This window comes from Vulpes vulpes, chromosome 1 (assembly GCF_048418805.1).
Source record: "Vulpes vulpes isolate BD-2025 chromosome 1, VulVul3, whole genome shotgun sequence".
Classification (NCBI taxonomy): Eukaryota; Metazoa; Chordata; class Mammalia; order Carnivora; family Canidae; genus Vulpes; species Vulpes vulpes.
This window is the reverse complement of record NC_132780.1, coordinates 125,472,843-125,493,174: the sequence shown is the minus strand read 5'-3', so window position 1 is coordinate 125,493,174 and position 20,332 is coordinate 125,472,843. Positions and strand designations below refer to the sequence as shown.

Below are 20,332 nucleotides of genomic sequence, written 5' to 3'. Positions count from 1 at the left end.
GCGTTACGGGGAGGGGGACAGTGGAGGGAACTGAGGCAGATCTCAGGTGCATGAGGCTTGGGAGGAAGGCACGTGGGAGTCCCAAGCGCAGGTGGCAGGAGCCAGGCGAAGTCCGGAACGCTCATCTAAGCGGGTGTCTCCTGGCACCCCCACAAAACCCACCCAAGTCATGCCTGCCCTTCAGCTGATGCAAGGCTGGATCTCACGTGGGATGTCAGAAAGGTGAGATTAAGAGAGGAAACCGATCACCTGTTGAAAACCGCTAGAAGCTACTAAGGTGGCTGAGGATCCAAGTGCAACCTGTGCTTGGTTCGTGGCGGGGGTTCGATGCCACTTGGAGGGGAAAAGGCCATGATGAACAAGAAAGCCGGCAGGACGTGATTTCTGTGAGTCTGAGTTTCCTATTAAACTCCCAGGATTTTCTCTGGACCCTTTTTGATCGGCCACCACGTGTCACAAAGGAAAATCCGCTCTCTCCCGAGGCAGCCGATTCTCAGCCCTGAAGGAGCCTCCAGAGGCCCTCTGGGCCGCGGTGCCCCCGGGGTAGCGGCCCTCTCAGCCCCCCTGACAGGTGGCCACCCAGCCTCTGCAGTAAGGTTTTTGTGTTTGGGGACGTGCTCGCTCCTGCCGGGAATGAGCCGCAAGCCTTAGAACTAATGTGCTTTATGTGATTGTTGGGGAGAACTGCCTGCAGCCCCTCTGCTGTTGGCCCACGGGTGCCTGGCACCCAGGGCTTGGGCTTCCGGATACATGGTGTGAAAAGCAGGGACCAGAGATGTCCTTTTCTTCCTTGGGGCCATTTCTAGCCCTTTGCGTCTTGGCAGAGTTCAGGAGTAACCGTCCTCCTGTTCCATCTGTGAGTCGTTCGCCTGCATCGGGCTGCGAGTCCCCCATTGGCGTGTCCACCCATGACCCTGCTGGCTGTTCAGATGAAGGTCGTTGCAGGCGTCCGAGCCTGTGGAGGGAGAGAAGATGCTAAGTCCCAGGGATTTCCTTTTTCTTGGGTGCGTGTGTGCTTGTGGGTGTGGGCGTGTGTGTTCGAACAACTCAGGGCTTCTTCTGAGCCACACTTCTGAGTGCTTAAGTTGCTATGCCTTGGTTTTCGTGCTCCTGGCCCCCCTGGCCCGCGCTTGAATTGTGAGATCTGCAGATGAAAGGGGAAGAAAAAGGCTTAAGTCTTAATGAAAATCAATGCAGAAGGAAAGAACTTTCCCACCCAAAGGGGAAATGACGCCGAGTAGCTGAGCAGCCAGCCCAAGGACTAATAATCTTACAAAAATGCAGCTCCCTAGAGCAAAGGAAGCGCTGTGAGCCCAGCCCCTCCTGGGCTGCTACATGGCTGTCGCCTGAAGGGCTGTAACTTCTGGAGGAAGCACCCCATGGGGGCGGGGGGGGGGTGCAGCAAAGACCCAGGCTGGGCAGGAAGCAGCCCCCTCGGGAAGAGTATCTGGCTGCCTCTCTCCTGGCTGAGGCTGCACTGAGAAGCCTGAGAAGCCCACTTGCTTTGATGGAGGCTGCTCCAAATAGAAGGAAGGGTGTGGGGAAAGGGATTCTCATTGGGTGTGTGGGTCTAAAAGCCACATCCTTTTAACCTTGCAAGAACCCTTTAATTGCTTCCCTCGATGGTGCAAATGCTGAACCGGTGTTTTCTGCCCAAGACCCGAACAGCATGTGGGGATAGAAGAGAGACAAAAGATGTTTGGGGCCCAGCCGGGCAGTGGTTGCAATACCTAGTCCTGGGAGGAGGGGGTGCTGGGGAAGGGTCCCCCGTGACTCCCAGCAGCCCTGCCAAGCTGGCTGGAAGCAAGTGTTCTTGGAGTTGACTCGTTGCTGTCTCGGGAATTCTCGCAAAGTGAGCAGAGAACAGATGGGAGGGTGGTTCGTTAGCCACTTAACTGCCTTCTTCCGGGGCTTCCCTCTGCCCACCCCGCTTCTGCATGAGCAGGAAGTCCCAGGGAAGGACATCAGTTTGGACTTCCAGCCTTTGAGCACCCATGTGTCTGGTTGGCGCTTTCCCATTTAACTCTCAAAAAAAAAAAAAAAAAAAATTCCTGCGAGGGATAGCACTGCTCTTTCACAGCTGTAGGAACTGAAGCCTGGTGAGCTTGGATCATACCGTATGTGGCGGCGCCAACATTTAGATTGATCGGGACCAGATTCATGTGTTCTTGCCACAATACGGCGCAGCCCCAGTGTTCTCAGCGGTCCAGTGGGTGAGGGTGGTTCTGGATCTCTAAGACCCCAGTGCAGCACTGCTTCCCCTCTTCCTCGGGTCCTTGCGCTTGCCCTTTCTTGGGAGATCGGGGATGAGAGGCAGGATGAGGATATAGCAGTGGTGATGGGGACAAGCTGCAGAAGATAGGTTCCAAACAACAACAAAAAAAATTTTTTTTTTTTTTTTTTGGAAATTGCTCCAGACGAGACCATTAGTCTGCATGCATGCACAGGGTGGCATTTCATATAGGCATTGCGAATCATGCCCGTCTGTATGCCAGTGCGGACGTTACTGATGCCAGAGGTAGCTCTGTTGATGATCGCCCGTGCGGAATGAGCCGGGCTCGCTGCTGGGAACAGGGCTGGTGTTAGGAGGTGGGTGTTGGGACTACGCTTTCCATAGGAGCGGAGGTCGAATGGCACCCGGCTCGTGCATGCCCTCCTCGACCCGTCCCTGTTCAGTTTGCTTTGGAAACAAAGGTGTTTCTATCCTGGCCTTTCCCTCTTTTGTTGAGCACTGCAGATGTGGCAGTCTGTGTCCGTTGGGCTACTCTGTAAACCAGAGAACACCAACGGAGCCCTTTCTGTGGGTGAGGATCTCGGCCAGGTGATGCGGGTGCTGCAGAGCGAGGTTGTGGTGCCCCCAGCAGACCAGGGGCCCTTTGGAGCACCAGCGCCAACACTGGGACCAGAGCAGTTACGATTTGCCAGGGATGCAGAGCGGAGCAAGCAGCACGAGGAGGTTGTACGGACCCCAGGAATGATGCGGAGAGAGGTGACTGAGGTGTGTGGAGGGGGAGAGGCTGCTGGAGGCCAGGGATCCAGGCAGGAGGACGGTGTGGACTGGATGTGGATAGCACAGAGGGGGTAGGGTGCTGGCATCAGCTAAATCCCAAATACGGAAAAGCTCAAGACTGACTCCTTCCTTCCGTTTTTTCTTTCTTTCCTCCCTCCCTTCCTTCTTTCCTTCTTAAAAAAAAAAATATTTATTTTAAAAAGAGAGAGAGAGTGGAGAGGCGTTGGGCGGGACTCGGGAGGGGCAGAGGGAGAGGGAGGGAGAAAATTCCCCAGCAGACTGAGCAAGGAGCCCAACTAGGGGCTCCATCCCCCAACCCTGAGATCACGACCTGAGCCAAAATCAAGATTCGGACGCTTAACCGGCTGAGCCACCCAGGCGCCCCTCCAGAGCTCAACTTTTCCAATGGAAGTGGTCAATAGCTGGGAAGTCGAGGGAAGAGGACGGTGGGAAGGCCCATTAGGGTTCAGAATCATGGGAGTGTAGACCAGAGTGGAAAGGAGGATTTGGGTGGATCATGGGGAGCTCTCAAGGCCTGCTTGAGGCATTTGTTTTTGTCTCCTCTGCACTGAGGAGCCTCTGACAGCTGTCGAGGAAGAAGCAGTATTGTTTGCTCGGTTAGTGTTCCTTTGTGCTTGGCGCCGGGGCTCCTGGATGGACCACGCGTGCGTCCGCCCTCCCTACAGCCCAGGACTTGTTTCAGAAGGCCGGCGTGTTATCCCTCCCTGTGTTGGGGGAAACCACTGAAAGCAAGGCATGGACTAGAGTGGGGGCAGTGCATGTTGGAAGGGAGCACCGCATGGGCCTTTCTTTTTTCTTTTTAATTTTTTAAAGATTTTATTTATTTATCCATGAGAGACACACAGAGAGAGGCAGAGGGAGAAGCAGGCCCCATGCAGGGAGCCCGACGTGGGACTCGATCCTGGGACTCCAGGATCACACCCTGGGCCGAAGGCAGATGCTCAACTGCTGAGCCACCCAGGGGCCCTGCAGGGCCATTTAAAGGAGGAAGGTGGGGGAGCCTGGTGACTGCCTGGCTGTGGGGATGACGAGGACAATGGTAGGAGCTGCCTCCGTGGGGGCTGCTTTCACTGTAGAACCTGTAACCCGTCCCAGCAGAAGTGTCCTTGTGGCCGTGGAACCGAGTGGGGCCCCCGGAAGCCGGGCCCAGAGTCAGCCTGGACGGGTGAAGCCACTGGGAAGAGGAGGCGGGCCCTGGCCGGGTCGGGGGCAAGCATCCAGTGTAGCTGGTGAGAGAGGATGCGGCGCCGGCCCAGGAGCAAGCCGGACCTGAAGCTGCCGCGGGGAGCGGGGTGGTTTGGAGGCCGGTGGTGTCCGGGCCGCGGGTTTGAATGTAGTGCCTGGTTTATGCATAACACGCGACAGGCTGTAAAGGCGCACGTAGGTTAACATGAACCTGCCTGGACCCGCTGGCTCATCCTCATCCCCACTCTGCCATCAGGAGCTGCCAATGTGATCCACTTGTTACTTAAATGAGAAGCTGAGAAGCACTCAACAGGCATCTGCTTCCCTCGCCCTCCACATCTTGGTTTTGGTGGGGGAACGGCGACCCCGGCTGATTCGGTTTCTCGAAGGATCACAAAGCTGCCCTGAGTGTGCGCCGCTCTGTTTGGCTCTCCTTGCCTCCGCTCACGCTCTCCCTCTGATCCATGTTCACAGAGCCCAGAGCGATCTTCTTAAATGTAATTCAGGTCGCCCCACTCTCAGGCTGAAAACCCTCCACGGGCTTTGCATTGTACTTAGAATAAAATTAACAACAACAACAACAAATCCCAAATCCAGACTCCCTGCTGGAATACCCGGCCTGCAGGCCCTGGCCGGCTGACCCTCTGGCCCCTTCTTCTCTGCTCCCCTTCTAAGCACACCAGCCAGTTGTGTGCACCTGCCACACTCCTTTGTGTCCTGGAGACGAGGCACACGGTGTCCCCCGCCCGTAGTGGAACCAGCCCTCCGGGCAGAGGGAAGAGCCAGTGCAGAGGCCCTCAGGTCCCAGCAAGCTCACCCCTCTTGGGATTGGCAAGAAGGACGCCGCCGTGGCTGCATCGCGTGGGGCCCGCAGCGCGGTAGGGAGGCCAGGTGTTCCCCGGGCACCCGGCGGGGTTTTCGCAGAGGGGTGAGGCGGAGAGCGGATGGGGAAGACGAGGCAGGAGGTGAGGGGCGCAGGCCGGGCTGGCTCGGTGCCTGACACATGGCGAGCGCTCACGCCGGTTGTGGGCTCCGTGGTTGCTAAAAGGGAAAATAGGTCCAAAGACAAAAGGTGGAGGTAGAAAGAGGAAGGCCGCCCGCGGTAATGCTTCTCCGACCGCCCAGCCCTCGTGTCCTGGGACCATCAACGCGGGACGGCCGGTACCTTCGTCACACTTTACCTCTCCGTGCGACGGACAGAGGACTGGGCGGCCCCCTCGGGCCGCGGGAGGGGACAGAGGGCCAGTGCGGGGAGTCGGGGTTTAGAAGGACGGCTCCGGCCTGGGTCTTCTGCTCGCCTGCCTGCTTCCCCGGTTGGCACAGGAGCTGTCGGAGGGCAGGAGTGCACCTCCCTGTTAGGCGGAGGGACCCCTCCTCCCCGACATTTGCTCCCGCTGGAAGCCTGCCTTGCTGTCCCGTCAACAGTGAGGCCACGAGGGGACACTTTTGACTTGGGCTCAGGACAAAGTGCGAGCATCGACGTATTTCCAAGCTGCATCGTCATGTCTGCCTTAAAAATCTTATTTATTTATTTATTTATTTTTTTAAAGATTTTATTTATTTACTCATAGAGACAGAGAGAGAGAGGCAGAGACACAGGCAGAGGGAGAAGCAGGCTCCACGCAGGGAGCCCGACGTGGGACTCGATCCCAGGACCCTGGGGTCATGCCCCGGGCCAAAGGCAGATGCTAAACCGCTGAGCCACTCACGGGTCCCCCTTTTTTTTTGTTGTTTTTTTAAGGATTTTATTTATTTACTCATGAGACACAGAGAGAGAGAGAGAGGCAGAGACACAGGCAGAGGGAGAAGCAGGCTCCATGCAGGGAGCCCGTGTGCATCAGTTTTTGTACTTGTCTCCGATTATTTGCTTTTAGTGTTAATTCCTGGATATGGAAAATTTTGAGATTCCTGACAATACCACCAAATGGTACCAAATTATCTCAGCAGCCTCGTGGGATTGCGTGGATCTCTCCACCTCCTGTGTGTTACCAGGCATCTTGGTTAAAACACAGTACCTCCCTCCTGCCTCTTTTCCATCTAGACCTCCTCTGATAGGACATGCGTGTGTATGTGTGTGTGTGTGTGTTGGGTGTGGCCTATCACAGCATCTCTCTACTAACCACATTTCTGGAAGCTTCTGGGACTCCACCTCATCCTCTGGTCTGAGTCAAGTTGAAGAGAGGATGTTTTGGGTGGTGTCTGGTGAGCAGGCACATGATGGGAGCTGCCGCTGGAGGTGGGTTCCTGCAGACCAGGCGGCCAGCTGCCCACCAGTTGTGTCAGGGTGGCTACGTCTGGGCAGGGAGGCCGTCTAGCCAAATGCTGTGGGCAAAGCAGCCAGACAGAAAGGAACACAAGCATTTTAGAAAGAACTGAAATGCAAAATTTGGGATGGGGCAAGAGAATGCCACAGGGACCTTGTATCTCTCTAAACGAGAGCCATTTCCTTGGCGATGATTAATTGATCTTTTAAATGGTGGCGTACTGGGCAAAATTAGATTTCCATTTTGGGTCTGTAAGAACATTTTGATAATTCTCTAGAATCCTAGACTCTTTGGGTTCGAAGGGACCTTTATAAAGCTTTCTTGGGGCACCTGGGTGGCTTAGTCGTTTAAGCCTCCCGACTCTTGACTTTGGCTCAGGTCATGATCTCCGGGTCGTGAGATCGAGCCCCGCACGTTGTGCCAGGGCCTCTCAGTCTTTTGCTTCGTCTACCCTGGTTGATTTCTAGCCAGGGTCAGCAAGTTTTACTTTGTGCTCAGAAACTTTTGGTCTCTGTGTTTAGGACATGATGCAAGATTAGAGGTCACCTTAGATTGGGAGATATCTGACAAACCCAGATGCTGCCAACCGAGTGATGTGACTGGCTGCATTTCACAGACTCGGTTATTCCCGGAAAGGTTCTGGCAACCAGTAAAGCAATTTCATAACCAGGATAGTGACAGAGCTACAGTTGGGTGTGAAGATGGTGCTCCAGCAATGTGGGGTGGCCAGAGGTGGAGGCTCTGGCCACCCCGGAGGCACCAGAAGGTTCAGGGACAAGTTTTGGCTCTGCATCTTAGACACGCGGTAACTTGGGGCATGTCACTTCTGTTCCTTTCCTTATGAAAGAAGGGGTTGGTCTACCCCAGGCTAAATGCTTTATTTCTAAGGGTGTCGGGTTTATCCCGTCAGCACCTCCTGACTTCCCTGATGCTGGCCTCAAGGGTGAGGAGACTCAACACCCGGCTTCTTAGCTCAGGGTCCAGGAGCTGTGGAGCCTGCAAGGGACGGGGAAAGGGCCCCACAGTACACCCGGGAGCCTGCTGGACCTCTCGCTCCTGGAGAGGAGGCACGGGTTACATCGTCTGCGCCCCTGGCCCAGGGAGCATGTGTCCAGCAGGCAGCCGCTCACTGCCCAGGTGGTCCTGCAGCAGCACCTGCACCACCATGTGACCTAGGGCTCCTGTCATAAGATCGCTTAAGAAGCTCAAAAGCCCATTTCTAAGTCCACAGATGCTGCTAAAAGTAGACACATTTCTTGGGCTTTGTACTTCGGCTCCGGGGTGCTCGAGCTGCAGGGTGGTACCCCCCTGGCTTCCCGGTCACACAGGAATGTGTGCGGTGGTGTGGCTGGCGGGCTTTGTGTGCTCAGTTCCCGTGGTCGCGGGGGCCTCAGGGGCGGCTCGGATCTCACCTGAGTGACGGCAGCCCCCGTGTCTCTGCTGGAAAGGGACTGGCCTACTGCAAGCAAGGGGGCGGATGTGACATGTTTGACAGCTTTCTGCTCAACGTCTTAGCTAAGTCGGGAGATGAAGACCAAGGAGGAATACAGGTGACGAGAAGAGGGTGAGGCTGAGGTCAAGCTTACCGGGTGACCCTGGGCCATCCTGGTCCCCATGCACTGAAGCCGCCCCGTTGGAGGATGAAATCGCGGGAACGCAGGAGAGAGACGCCTGGTTGGAATCGGGCAGGATGTTGTTCGTTGTGCAAGGTCATGACCAGCGATTCTCATGAGTTAGGTTGGTGTGGAAAACCTCTGCATTGTTCCTTCCCTTAGTGGTGGGGGCGGTGGAAACAGCTTCGGCGTGGGCGTGAGTGTCCCTCCTGTAGCCTCCGGGGCCACCCGGACTTTTGTTTGTGCCGAGTGAGACTTTTCCTGGGATCATCTGTCACCAGGGTGTGGATAAGAGCCCCGCTGGCTTTGCGGTCACACCTGGGGAGGTCCTGGCTTGGGGGGGGTCAGGCGCCTCAGTTCACACTTCACCAGAACCGCTTGCAGCCTGTGGGTCCTTGGGAAGGTGCTCAGCCTCCCTGTGCTTTCAGTTTCTCCTGTGTCAGCGAGCCTATTAGTGGCCCCATTTAGGATATGTAAGTGTCATGTGTCCTCTGTAAAATATGGACCTTTGTATTGATGACAATCCCCCCCCTTCATTCACCTCCAGGTTCACTGGATGGGGGACAAGTCCTGAATGCAAAGGACTCAAGTCCACCTTCCAAGGACATTTTTTTACTTGACCGCCCTTTTCCCACCCCAGGCCCTGCCAACCCCACTTCTTGGTACGCCTAGAACTTTTTCTCCATCCTTAGCTTCAAATACAGGGAGGAAAGAACAAGATTTGAAGACTTGAAGTCCGAAGAACTAAGTGCCACCTAGACAGCCCTCACCTATAATCATCTGAGAAGACCGATTAGTGCCCAGGAAGCATAAGGATTCAATAAAAACAATCTGTGAGGTGTGACTGCAAAATAATAGGCCTTTAAAATCATGGTAGGACCTCTGTGGCCAAAGGGTATCCTCCTTCAGGCCAGAGGTCATTGGCACACTCCTCAAAAAGCATTTGAAGGAGTTGGGAGCCACCTGTAGTGCCAGTGCCTGGGTCCCAAGCGACTCACTCTGGAGTGTTCTTTGCACTTAGACCTCACCCAGGATCCGAAATGGAGTCCGCTATCTCAGCCTCTGGCCTCCGTCACTAGACTGGGCTTCAGATTTTTGTCTGTTTCCAGAATAATCCAAATCCATTACCAAGGGATGAGCACGTGGTCGTTGTTCAGGAAACTCAAGAATATTCTGCAGGCTCTGTTGAAGATTAGAGGATTTTAGGAAACAGCTTGAGGAGTGACAGCATTGTTGGCCTAAGCATGGCCTTAATGAGGTCTCTTTGAAGAGGACCGTGTTCATGGTTAGGTGGATTCCTGTGGTTGCTTAGGAATTATTTATAGGATAGCCGTGCCTTGTGGTGACAGTGCTGCTGCGTATAGCCAGGGGCAGAGTTAGGGCCCAGAGATGCCAGGGGCAGCTCAGGAGCCCTGAGGGTCTTAACCCCTTCACTTCCTAGCTACGTGGCTTGGGGCGGCTGCCGAATGTCCCTGCTCTTACTTTCCCTGTGCTGGAAGTGGGGCCAATGGTATCTGTCCCGCTTCCTTGCCAAGGCTTTCAAGGAGGAGCAAATGTAATTATGACCATGAAAATGCAGATTGGAGTCAGAAAACAATGAGCCAACTGTGAGCCAGGCAGGGCACCCACCTCTGAGCCTGTTTTCCCGTCTGCACATGGGGACTAGGCTGCCGGTTTGCCCAGCTCACGTGCCGCCGTAGGGGTGAAATGAAAATCCGTCCCCGTGGACCGGCTGTGTGAGTGAGCGTGTGCGGGGACGGCGGGGAGGCATCGGGCCTGGTGTTACTCCAGGTGAGGCAGTGAGGATGCAGGTGCATCCTGCACCTGGAGCAAGTGGACACAGGAGGATGAGTAGAAAGTAGGGGAGGGACAACATTCTAGGAAATCTCACTGGCCTGCTTGCATTCCCCATCTCTGTCCTGCCAGCGGCCTCCTGTCGGGGTGACTAGCGCTTTCATCCCCCCTCCCTCCCGCCCAGTGGGATGTTCTCCCCAGGCCCACCGCCCCTCGCTCTGCTCAGTGAGCTTTTACCTAGCGCCTCCCCGGAGCCAGTCTGTCCTCAGAGCCCTGGGAACGTGATCAAGGAAGTCACCCGTTTCCTCACCGGGGAGGAGCCCGCGGTTACCTGTCTTCTCTCCACATACCCCTGGATGCTTGCGGCCGCCGGCCAAGCACGCACACGCTTGTCAGGCCACCATCTCCCTGTAGCTCTCTGTATTCATCGTGGGCTTCCCTTTCGTATCCTCCGTCCTTTTTTTATTTCTGGGTTTTTTGTTTTGGTGTGTTTCGTTAGACTTTTTGGGTTGGCCTGTTGGAGTCAGGCCGCCCAGGTCCGGGGTCCCAGTGTATCCCTGGCTGCGCAGCCTCGGGCCAGCCACACGGTCTCCCTACACCCCAGTTTCCTTATCAACAGGACGGGAGCACGACTGGTGCCTACCTGCCGGGGTTATGGTGGGATCAACTGGGACAGTCCACGTGAATGCCCAGCAGGGTGCCCAGCGGGGGCTGCTGTCGTCGTCGTCATGCTTGTAATAACCCTGCTTTGGTTATTATTTCCCCCCTAGTTTTATTTTTTTATTATTTATTTATTTATTTTTAAAGATTTTATTCATTTATTCACGAGAGACAGAGAGAGAGACGGGCAGAGACACAGGCAGAGGGAGAAGCAGGCTCCACGCAGGGAGCCCGACGCGGGACTCGATCCCGGGTCTCCAGGATCGCACCCAGGTGCTAAACCGCTGAGCCACCCAGGGATCCCCTCCCCCTAGTTTTTTTTTTTTTTTTAATTTTTTTATTATTTATTTATGAGAGTCATACAGAGAGAGAGAGAGAGAGAGAGGCAGAGACACAGGCAGAGGGAGAAGCAGGCCCCATGCACCGGGAGCCCGACGTGGGACTCGATCCCGGGTCTCCAGGATCGCGCCCTGGGCCAAAGGCAGGCGCCAAACCGCTGAGCCACCCAGGGATCCCCTCCCCCTAGTTTTAATCTCTCTCAGTCTCTCTGTAAGTAACTCCCTTCCCCTTTGCGTTATTTCTCTTTCCAGCCCTCTTCCTTTCTTCTCCATCTATTTTATCTCTTTTTCTTAACGAGCTGTGGCATACAACTGAGTTTTTAAAATATTGGTGATATTTTGCATTGAGTGTCAGGTTTCCCCGATCTGAACTGTAAACCCCTGTTGGTAAATCTGGAATTGATGTCTTTAGGTGGGTTTTATTTTGGGATCTCGGAGGGCCCCACCGTGGGCCATGCCCGTGCTGCTCCCTTCCCCTTCTCCTGCCCAGCTCAGCAGACCCTTCTGCGCTGCAGCCTCATCCCACACCGTAGACTTTCCCAAATGCTGCTTCTAGGATTTCCTCAGAGCCCTGGGCCCCTCCACACGGGGCTGCAGAACAAATTAAGGGCAAGAATCTAGCAAAAAGTCAGGTGGCCACGCACAGTGCTAAGGCCCAGGGCCGCATCTCATTTTGTGCTAACCGCCCTCTCCCGCCTCCCCCTTCCTCCGCAGAACCAGGATGTTTTTCCTTGCCTTTTATTGTTTGGCCAAGCTGGCAGGCCTCCTTTGGTGGAGCCGGGCCACCGGGCTTCCTCTCTGGGTGTGAGCGAATGCTAGGGTGACAACACGGGAGACAGGAGACGGCCCGCTTCCCTGTCCACCGCATCCTCACCTCCGCGCACCACGGGCCCCCTCCTCCTCCGGCCTCCCCTCCGGCCTCCCCTCCGGCCTCCCCGGCCTCCCCGCAGCCCCTCTGCTGAGTGTTTATTTTTCCAAGGACCAGGAGGGGCAATGAAAAACCGAGACACCAGATAGAGGGCTGCCCCCCACCCCCACCCCCGCCCCCGCACAGAGCCTTTTTGTTTACTTATTTAATTGAATGGGAATCTTCTGACCTGACCTTGGGGCTTTTTCTCAGAGCCTTTTTTTTTTTTTTTAAGCCTATAGAATTATTTTTAAAGCAAGGAGCAGGAGGTCACATCAGAGTCCTCGTCTTCCTCTCCTGCCTGGGTTAGGCTGCTTCCCTCCTGAGCACGCCCAGGCCATCTCAGAGGCAATTCTCTTTCTGGAAGCCTGACCCCAAACTCAGGGCCTCCAGGCCAGCTCCGCCCTGGGTCGTGGCTCAGCCCCTCAAGCCTGCCTTTCTCCCCAGAGGATGCTCAGCTAGACAAAAGCTGACTCTCACAGGGAGGGGAGGCTAATGGGCCTCGCAAGTTGTATACTTTTCATTACTGGAGGCTGTTCCTCGGGGATCTGTTCTTGCAAATCAGATCATCGGGTCTCAAGTCGAAACACTTCTTGATGTGAATAGTTTTTCTTAGGGCTGCTCCTTTCAGGGCAAGAACAAGGAAGGAAATGAAACTCCCCGAGAGCCCTGGACAGTCCCCGATTGAGGGCTGCCTTTTGTTCACACAAACTCATTTGGCTCCTAAACGTCCTCCACCCAGAATCATTACATCCGCAGCAGTGTTTCAAAACACAGCCCAGAGCAGCTGAGCCGAGTGGGCGGCTGCCCTCTGGTGAGGCCGCAGCCACCTTCCCTCCATGCCCCCAGGTTCCTGCCTGCCCCTAAATATCCCACCTGCCAGCCATCCGGCAGGAAATCCCCCTCATTTGTCAGATTCCTGGGGGTGAAGGCAGGGATCTGGGGAGAATATAGCAGTGGAGGGGACGACGGGATTCTGCTCCCAGCCCTGTACCTTCTTCCAAACTCGCTGGCTACCTTCTCTGCCCGGCTGGGCCGCCTCTCGCACCCCAGGGCCGTTGGCACCGGCATCTCGGTGATTTATTCCCACCACTCAGCTCTCTTGGAAGCAATAGGCTGCTTGAGGCAGATTCCACAGTGTCTTCTATGTGCTTGATGCTCAGTAAATATGTATTTTCTTTTTTTTTTAAGATTTTATTTATTTATTCATGAGAGACACAGAGAGAGAGAGAAGCAGAGTCACAGGCAGAGGGAGAAGCAGGCTCCTTGCAGGGACCCCGAGATCACGCCCTGGGCCGAAGGCAGATGCTCAACCCCTGAGCCACCCAGGTGTCCCTAAGTATATATTTGCTTATTGGGATAACGTAGAAGTTACCATTTGAACCATATTGACGTGTACTAGTTATTGGCATTGAGGACATTCACACGTTTGTACTACCACCACCACTAACCCATCTCCAAAACTGTTTTATTATCCCAAATAGGAACTCAAGCCATGGCTCCCCAGTCCTCCCTCTCTGCAGCCCCTGCTCACCTCTATCCCACTTTCCGTCCCCATGACTCTACCCACTACAAGTACCTCGTATAAGTGGAATCATATAATAATTGTTCTGTGACTGGCTCGTCTAACCTACCATGAGGTCTTCAGGGTTCACTTATGCAGCAGGTATCAGAATTAACCGCCCTTTTAAGGCCGAGTAGCATCCTGTTGTAGGTAGGCAGGTAGCACATGCTGCTTGTCCCTTCCTCCATCATCGGATGCGTGGGTCGCTCCCACCTTTTGGCTATTGTGAGTGATGCTGCTGTGATCATGGGTGTCCAAACACCGGTTTGATCCCTTTCTTTCAGTTCTTTTGTGCGTGTACCTAGCAGTGGAATTGCTGGATGATACGGTAATCCTACGTTTAAGTTTTTAAGGAATGGCCAAAGTGTTTTCTGCGGTGGCTGTACCATTTTCTATTCACCAGCAGTGTCCGGAGGTTCTGATTTCTCGAAGTTCTCACCAGCACTCACTTCCCTTTTTCTTTCTTTTCCTTGATAATGGCTGTCCTCATGAGTATGAAAGGAAACTCTTTTTTTTTTTTTTTTTGAATTTACAAATGCCACTCATTTCTAGCTGTAGTGTGGACTTGGAACTGTTGCTGTCATCTGAGGTCAGACTAGTTGGCCGCTATGATCCCAAAGGGTCGGGGTCACTTGGGGTCACTTTTGGAGAGGGATGGAGCACCAGAGTCAACCCAGGCGATTTCCCAACTTTAGCCAGAATGGATGATGCAAAGCACTGTGGATGCTAGCTAGTGAGGCAGGCTGCATGCCATAAATTCCTTTGGGACGGGTTGGCTGAGCTTCCCTCTTCTCCGTCCTCATTGGCTTCATTTGGGTGTGGTTGACTAGCAGGGACCCCAGAAAGAACGCACTGGGCTCTGGTCTCCACCCTGCCACTTAGTTCTGGGTTTTCTGGGCAGGTGACCTCAGTCCTGAGGCTGAGCTTTCTCTTCCTGCAGTGAGGGAACAATTCCTACCTTGCCTGCCACTCAGAATGTCCGGATCTAATGGGATCCTTTATCCCCCTGAAATTATCCTGTAAAAGCAGTGCTTCGCGGATGGTAGACACGCGGGATTTCTTAATTCGATCTCTGAGAATAGGGGCAAAATTCCATTCTCCCCGGTGGTCAGCGTCCCGCTCCTTTCGTGGTTTACAGACTTCTGCGATAGCAAAAGGAGAGTTAAAAAGGGAGCTTTTAATTTCAGTTCAATTCCTGTGTGAGCAGTTGAGTCCAGGGAGTCTCTTTTCAAGTCATGAAGAAGGACACGATCACTGGGCTAAGAACCCATGCTGTCCCATCCAGCCGTGTGGCTAGGAGGCCCCCAGCTCTCCCGAGTGTTCCCCAAGCTGAGGGATCCCAGGAAAGCTCCATTGAGGAGCCAGAAACAGGAAATTTGCAGCTGGGGGGGGGTGGTGGTCAGTGTCTTACTGTTCCAGAGCTTTCCCTCGTGAACCTTAACCCCTAGCAATCTGAGCCTCCTCCTCTGTCTGCCAGGCGACACTCCGGAAAGTCCTGGGGACTTTTTTTTTTTTTTTTTTTTTAAGATTTTATTTATTTATTCATGAGACAGACAGAGAAGCAGAGACACAGGCAAAGGGAGAAGCAGGCTCCATGCAGGGAGCCCGATGTGGGACTTGATCCCGGGACCCCAGGATCAGGCCCTGGACTGAAGGCAGGCGCTAAACCGCTGAGCCACCCAGGCTGCCCCAGTCCTGGGGACTTTGATCCCTGGTCTTTGTGCAGGCCGGGTCGTGCCTCTCCGCTGTGCCCCAGCACTCCTCACCTTCCTGGCTCGTACCCCTAACCCATCCTATCCTTCCCTGGGCCTCTGTGCCTCCTTCACTGATCCCTCTTCTCCTTCTGATTCAAGATCCCCCTAAGGGAGTCCTTGGCCTCACTTTCCCTTCCTACCCCATCTGCTCATCCTCCCTCCTCATTGCTAGTCCCAAATTTTTAAATGCCTGTGAGACATTTCCACTTGGAAGTTACAGCCTCAGACTCATTCTCCATCCTGTCTCCACTCTTTCTTTATCATCATTCTTCACATTAGCCGTGAAATGATCTCTGAGAAGCTGACCCCGGGGTCCTTTTGCTCAGTGTTCCTGCTGGTGAGTGCAGCTGTCCCCAAACCAAGAAGCCCGTGTGACCCACACTCCATTGCTCCTCGTAGGGAGGAGCAAGTCCCTGCAGATGGGCTCGAGGCAGGAATTTGAAGACCAGGGGGACATTGCTCAGCGACCAGTGCCTTACAGCCCTGTGTCACGGAAGAAGCCGGGTCCAGACTGTGCCTGCCGTCCAGTGCGTGACCTCGAACAGCCACTTAATCTTTCCGCCCCTGGTGTTCCCGGGCGCCGGGGTACCCACTTGACCAGCTGTCATTCTCATTAAATGAGATAAATGCCTGTGAAAACACTTAGCACGCGGTAAGCACTGAATAGATGTTTGTGAAATCTGAATCACAACGGAGGGAAATGAAAATAAGGGGAGGCTGCTTTCACTCTGCCATGGGGCTGATGGGGGCCCTGCAGAAGCGGCCGTGGGGCTGTGTGGGGGCCGGCTGGGCCCTCTGGGAGGAAATGGCCTCTTTGGATGACACAGCCTCGCCTGTACACACCCACTCCGCCTCAGAAACCATGCAAGTCGAAAACCCCCAAATCACGGAGTGGGTGGTGAGAAGTTGACTCTGTAGCAGCTGCTAATTAGGAAATCCTACTCCTGGGCTCCGCTAGCATCCCTGATGTTGGTTCACAAACAGATGTTTTGGAACATTAAGGCACCGCAGAAGTGGAAGTTGTCAACTTGGGGGAAAAAAAAAAACCCTAGTCAAAGCAATGAAAGTGTCTCGTTCATTTAATAGCCGTTCATAGTACAAGGGAACGTGATGGCCTGACACGGGGGGCTGAGTGCAGGGGGAAGGGTGGTACGTCCAGCTCTGAAGATACCTGGGAAGTTGGGACGTCTAAACTCCACTGTGAGGCTGGTTGGTGTGGCTCAGTTGCCGTGGCACGTGGGTGGGGTGTGAGCCATCGCCTCTGACCATCTGGGGAGAAGGAGGAGTGAGATGAGAGGGCCAGCCGGCGCTGAGCTGCAGGGTGCCCCCTCCCACCTCAGAGGCTGCCCCTGAGTGCCTGGCAGGGCACGGTCCCTTCTCCTCACTCCCCATCTGGCCCAGACTCCAAGCCTGGGCCTCCCTTCTTTCCATTTCTCTTCTCCACTAAGCATCAGAGCAGGATCCTGGTTGTGGTAGGTAACCCCGCATGGGGCAGGTCCCTGCTGAGCCCTGTCCCCTTTACTCTGAATGTCTCTCCCGCTCAGGGTTTACACAAAATTCAATCACAGTAGCCCTCAACAACTCGGGGCTTCTCGAAGGACTCCTCCTTGGACCTCAGTAAATATTTTAGCATTTGACCCAATGATCTCCCCAAACTACAGCATGGAATCACGTAAAGCACTTGTACGTCCACGATCAAAAGAGACCTCGCGTGGCAAAGCAGGTGGCTTGGCTTGCTGCAGGGTTTGTTCATCCCTTTCTGAAGAATTCACAGGCGATAAGAGAAGTGGAGGGACCTCCAGAGTTACCCAGGGGGCAGCAGGATCCTGTTCTAGAACCCTATGGGCCAGTGATACCAAGGGCTTATCATGCCAGAGGTGGGCCCAGCTCTAACCCTGTGCCCCCCGCCCCGGTGTTCCCTGCACTCGCTAGAAGAGCGTCACAGAGCAAAGCCAGACTGAGGCCCCCGTGGCCCCAGCAGCCACTCAGCCCACTCTGAGCTTCCAGGAGGGTTTTCACCTTTGCTGCCTCCTAGGCTGCCCAGAGAAGGATTGGGAGACTGAGAAGGGATCGGTTAGCAGTGCCTGCCAAGGTCCTCTCCAAATCTGTGTGTTCAAACTTGATAGACCTAGGTCCCCTGAGTGGCAGTGATGGATGTAGCCCTCACTACATACCAGATACTCTTGAAGCTCTCACGTGTGTGTGTGTGTGTGTGTGTGTACCCTGTCGCAGCCCAGGGAGGCAGGTGCTGTCCCTGCCCCCGTTAACAGAGGAAGCAGCCAAGGCACAGAGAAAGAATGTGTCTTGCCTGAGGTCATAGGGCATGTACATGGTATAACCGGAAGTCTAGCACAGACAGCCTGACTTTAACCACAGCCGGTGCTTCTCCTGTGAAGCACTGGGTTTCTAGATCCAAGCAGGGGGCAGGAAGCGGGCTCTTTTCCTGTTAGACCACAGGACCTTCATGCGGAGAGCACAGATTCACAAGGTATGGGTGAAGTGAGCAACTTTGTCATGTCGCCTCATACGTTCCTTAGGGAAAAAAGGGAGAGCTCCTCCGATGACGAGGGTCCCTAAGGTAGGAGTGTCTCCTCCATCCAGGTGGCTGTGGCATCTGCAGCTCACACGCTAAAGGTCAACAGGGCCCTCATCTGGGGAGGAGGGTGGAGGTGGCATCACAAGCCCACAAGTCGCTAAGTCAACAGGGCCCAGCGGTGACCTGCTGGGCGGAGAGATGGTCGTCGGCACCTCCCTTTGGTCAGGCCACCAGCTGTGGCCGCCACAGGTGCTGAGTGGTTAGGAACCCTGAGGCTGGGTGGTTCAGACGCAGGTAAACTCATCAGCCCTTCAGCTGGGTAGGCAGTGCCACTCACCTCCTTGTTGCAGAAACGGCTGTATTCTGAGCAAGTTGCATGAGCCAAGCCTACAGGCTTTACCTGCCTTGGGGAGCGGGTCTGGGCACCAAAGAAAGCTTGTTACAAGGTGGCTTGCAGACCTGGAGCCCTTTTACCAAGACGCCAGCGTTATTTGTTGTTCTTTTTCTTAGGAGATGCATTTTTCTTAAACATATACTCTTGATAACATAAGGTCATATGGTGTATGCCATTTTTAAATTTGTGTTTTCACAAATTTAAATAGCACGGGGTGAGCGTAGTGCGTATATCTAGAACTGTATCAGTAATAGATTTTGATCATCCCTTTAAGATTTTGTTGTCTCATAATTAAGTTAACCAACTTCCTATTGCAGAAATTCAGGTTGTTTCCAATTTTCATGATTATAAACAGTGCTGTGGTAAACTTCCCTGTGCCTGAAACTTTACGCACATCCTTAATAATTTCCTTGCAATTAATTTCCAGAAATGGAATTCCTGGGTAGAAATATATGCCCGTTTTTAAGGCTTTTGCAGTGACTTGCTAAATGTCTCACCAGGGAGAATGTGCCAGTTGCATTCTTACCAATGTTGTGTGCAAGTGCCTGTCTTCTATGCCCGCAGTGACACGGTGTCTTATCAATGATTGAGTCTTTGCCAGTGTGATAGGCAAAAATAAATATATACAAAAATTTTTTAAGTCTTTTCTGGTTTGGATTTGTATTTTCTTTCTTTCCAACAATACTCTCGTGTATTCACTCTCCAGTTACACATTTTCTTTTGTGAATCATGTATTCACGTTCTTTGTAAGACGTACATCTTAGGAATTTGAAAAACTTCTTCATGTACTAAGAATGCTAAACTTTTACCATGCACTGCAGACCTTTACCCCAGCTTGTTATCTAACTTCCTTAAATTTAAATGTTTATTTTTAAGCAAATTCATGCACAGCTTGAAGATCAGATACGTTTTATAAGGCTGTTATAGAAACCCTGACCACCCCTACCATCATCATTTGCTGCTTCCCAGAATCAACCACTTTCAACCCTTGTAACAGGTTATTTTGGTAATCATGTCCAGACCTCAAAGCTTATGTTGCTATTTACTGAGTCTTTGTTTTGGTTTTAGACAATATTTATTAGTTTCTCTCAATGGAAATTTCCTATTATTCAAAGCTCTACAAGTTGGAAGTGATACACCCTCTTTCTATTCTTTGGGGTCAGTTTGAGGAATGTGAAAATGGATTTTGACACAATTGAAAGTCACCCTTCAACATTACATGGTTCTTATTATCCCCTCCTGACTTATGTGCTATTGTTCTCCAGGATTTGTTCTACCTTGTTTTATTCATCCTACAGATGAGAAATTATTTTATAAATTCAGTGTTGCCCTAGATTTATGTACATATTTACTGTTTTCTTTGCTCATTATATCTTCTTGCCCCTTCTGGCCTTCATCTGGCATTGTTTTCCTTCTACTTGAAATAAATTCTCCATAATTTCCTTTAGTGGAGGTGGTTGATAAACTGAAATTTGACTAAAAATGTTTCTATTTTGATAGATAGTCTCAAGATATTTTTCAAAGATGGTTTTACTCCATTTATAATTCTTGTTTTTCCTCTCTGCACACTGAAAATATTTATCCAGTGTCTTTTGGCTTCCATTATTGCTGTTGAGAAATCAGCTGTTAGTCTCCTTGTCTTCTGTAGATGATCTGTCATTTTCCCCCTCAATTTTTTTTCAAGTGGGCCCCATGTCTAGCATGGAGCCCAATAAGGGACCTGAACTCACAACCCTGAGATTGAGAGTCGGATGCTTAACCGACTAAGCCACCTGGGCGCCCCTCCCCCCTGGTTGTTATAGGTATGTTGGACTTTCTCACTCTATCTTCCTTGTCTCTTCATCTCTTTTTCATATTTTCTATCTTTTCATATCATCTGGGCATTCCCTCATCTGTCTTGTAATCATTAGTTCTTTTTTCAATAATATCTAATCTGTTGAGTTTCCTAATTTCATTTATTATAGTTTATTCATTTCTAGAATTTTCATTTAGGGTTCTTTCATATCTTTTGGCCTTTACTTATAGTCTCCCTTTTTCTAATTTTCAGTTCCTTAACTTCTTTTCATATAGTTTTATAGACTTACATCCTTTGACTGATAATTCCAGTATTTGAAGTCTTTGCTTATCTATATTTCTGACTTTTGCCCACTGATACCCTTTTTCCTTATATATGTTGTGCCTTTTGATGGTGATCTCTTATTCCTTGGAATTGTATCAATAAATGATAAAATTAGATTGAAGGTATATTCATTTAGAGAACATTTATATTTATTTCTGCCAAGTAGGAGGCAT

The 20,332-nt window shown here is 52.5% G+C and overlaps 1 protein-coding gene across 1 annotated transcript in view; it reads left to right on the top strand.

The window, feature by feature from the left end:
* The first annotated feature begins 15,744 nt into the window (after window positions 1-15,744).
* Window positions 15,745-20,332, top strand: part of HEG1 (heart development protein with EGF like domains 1) — a 68,358-nt gene continuing 63,770 nt past the window's right edge. The window contains exon 1 of the mRNA XM_072724351.1: window positions 15,745-15,762. The gene's annotated coding sequence lies outside the window, so the exon portion shown is untranslated. The remainder of the gene's footprint in view (window positions 15,763-20,332) is intronic.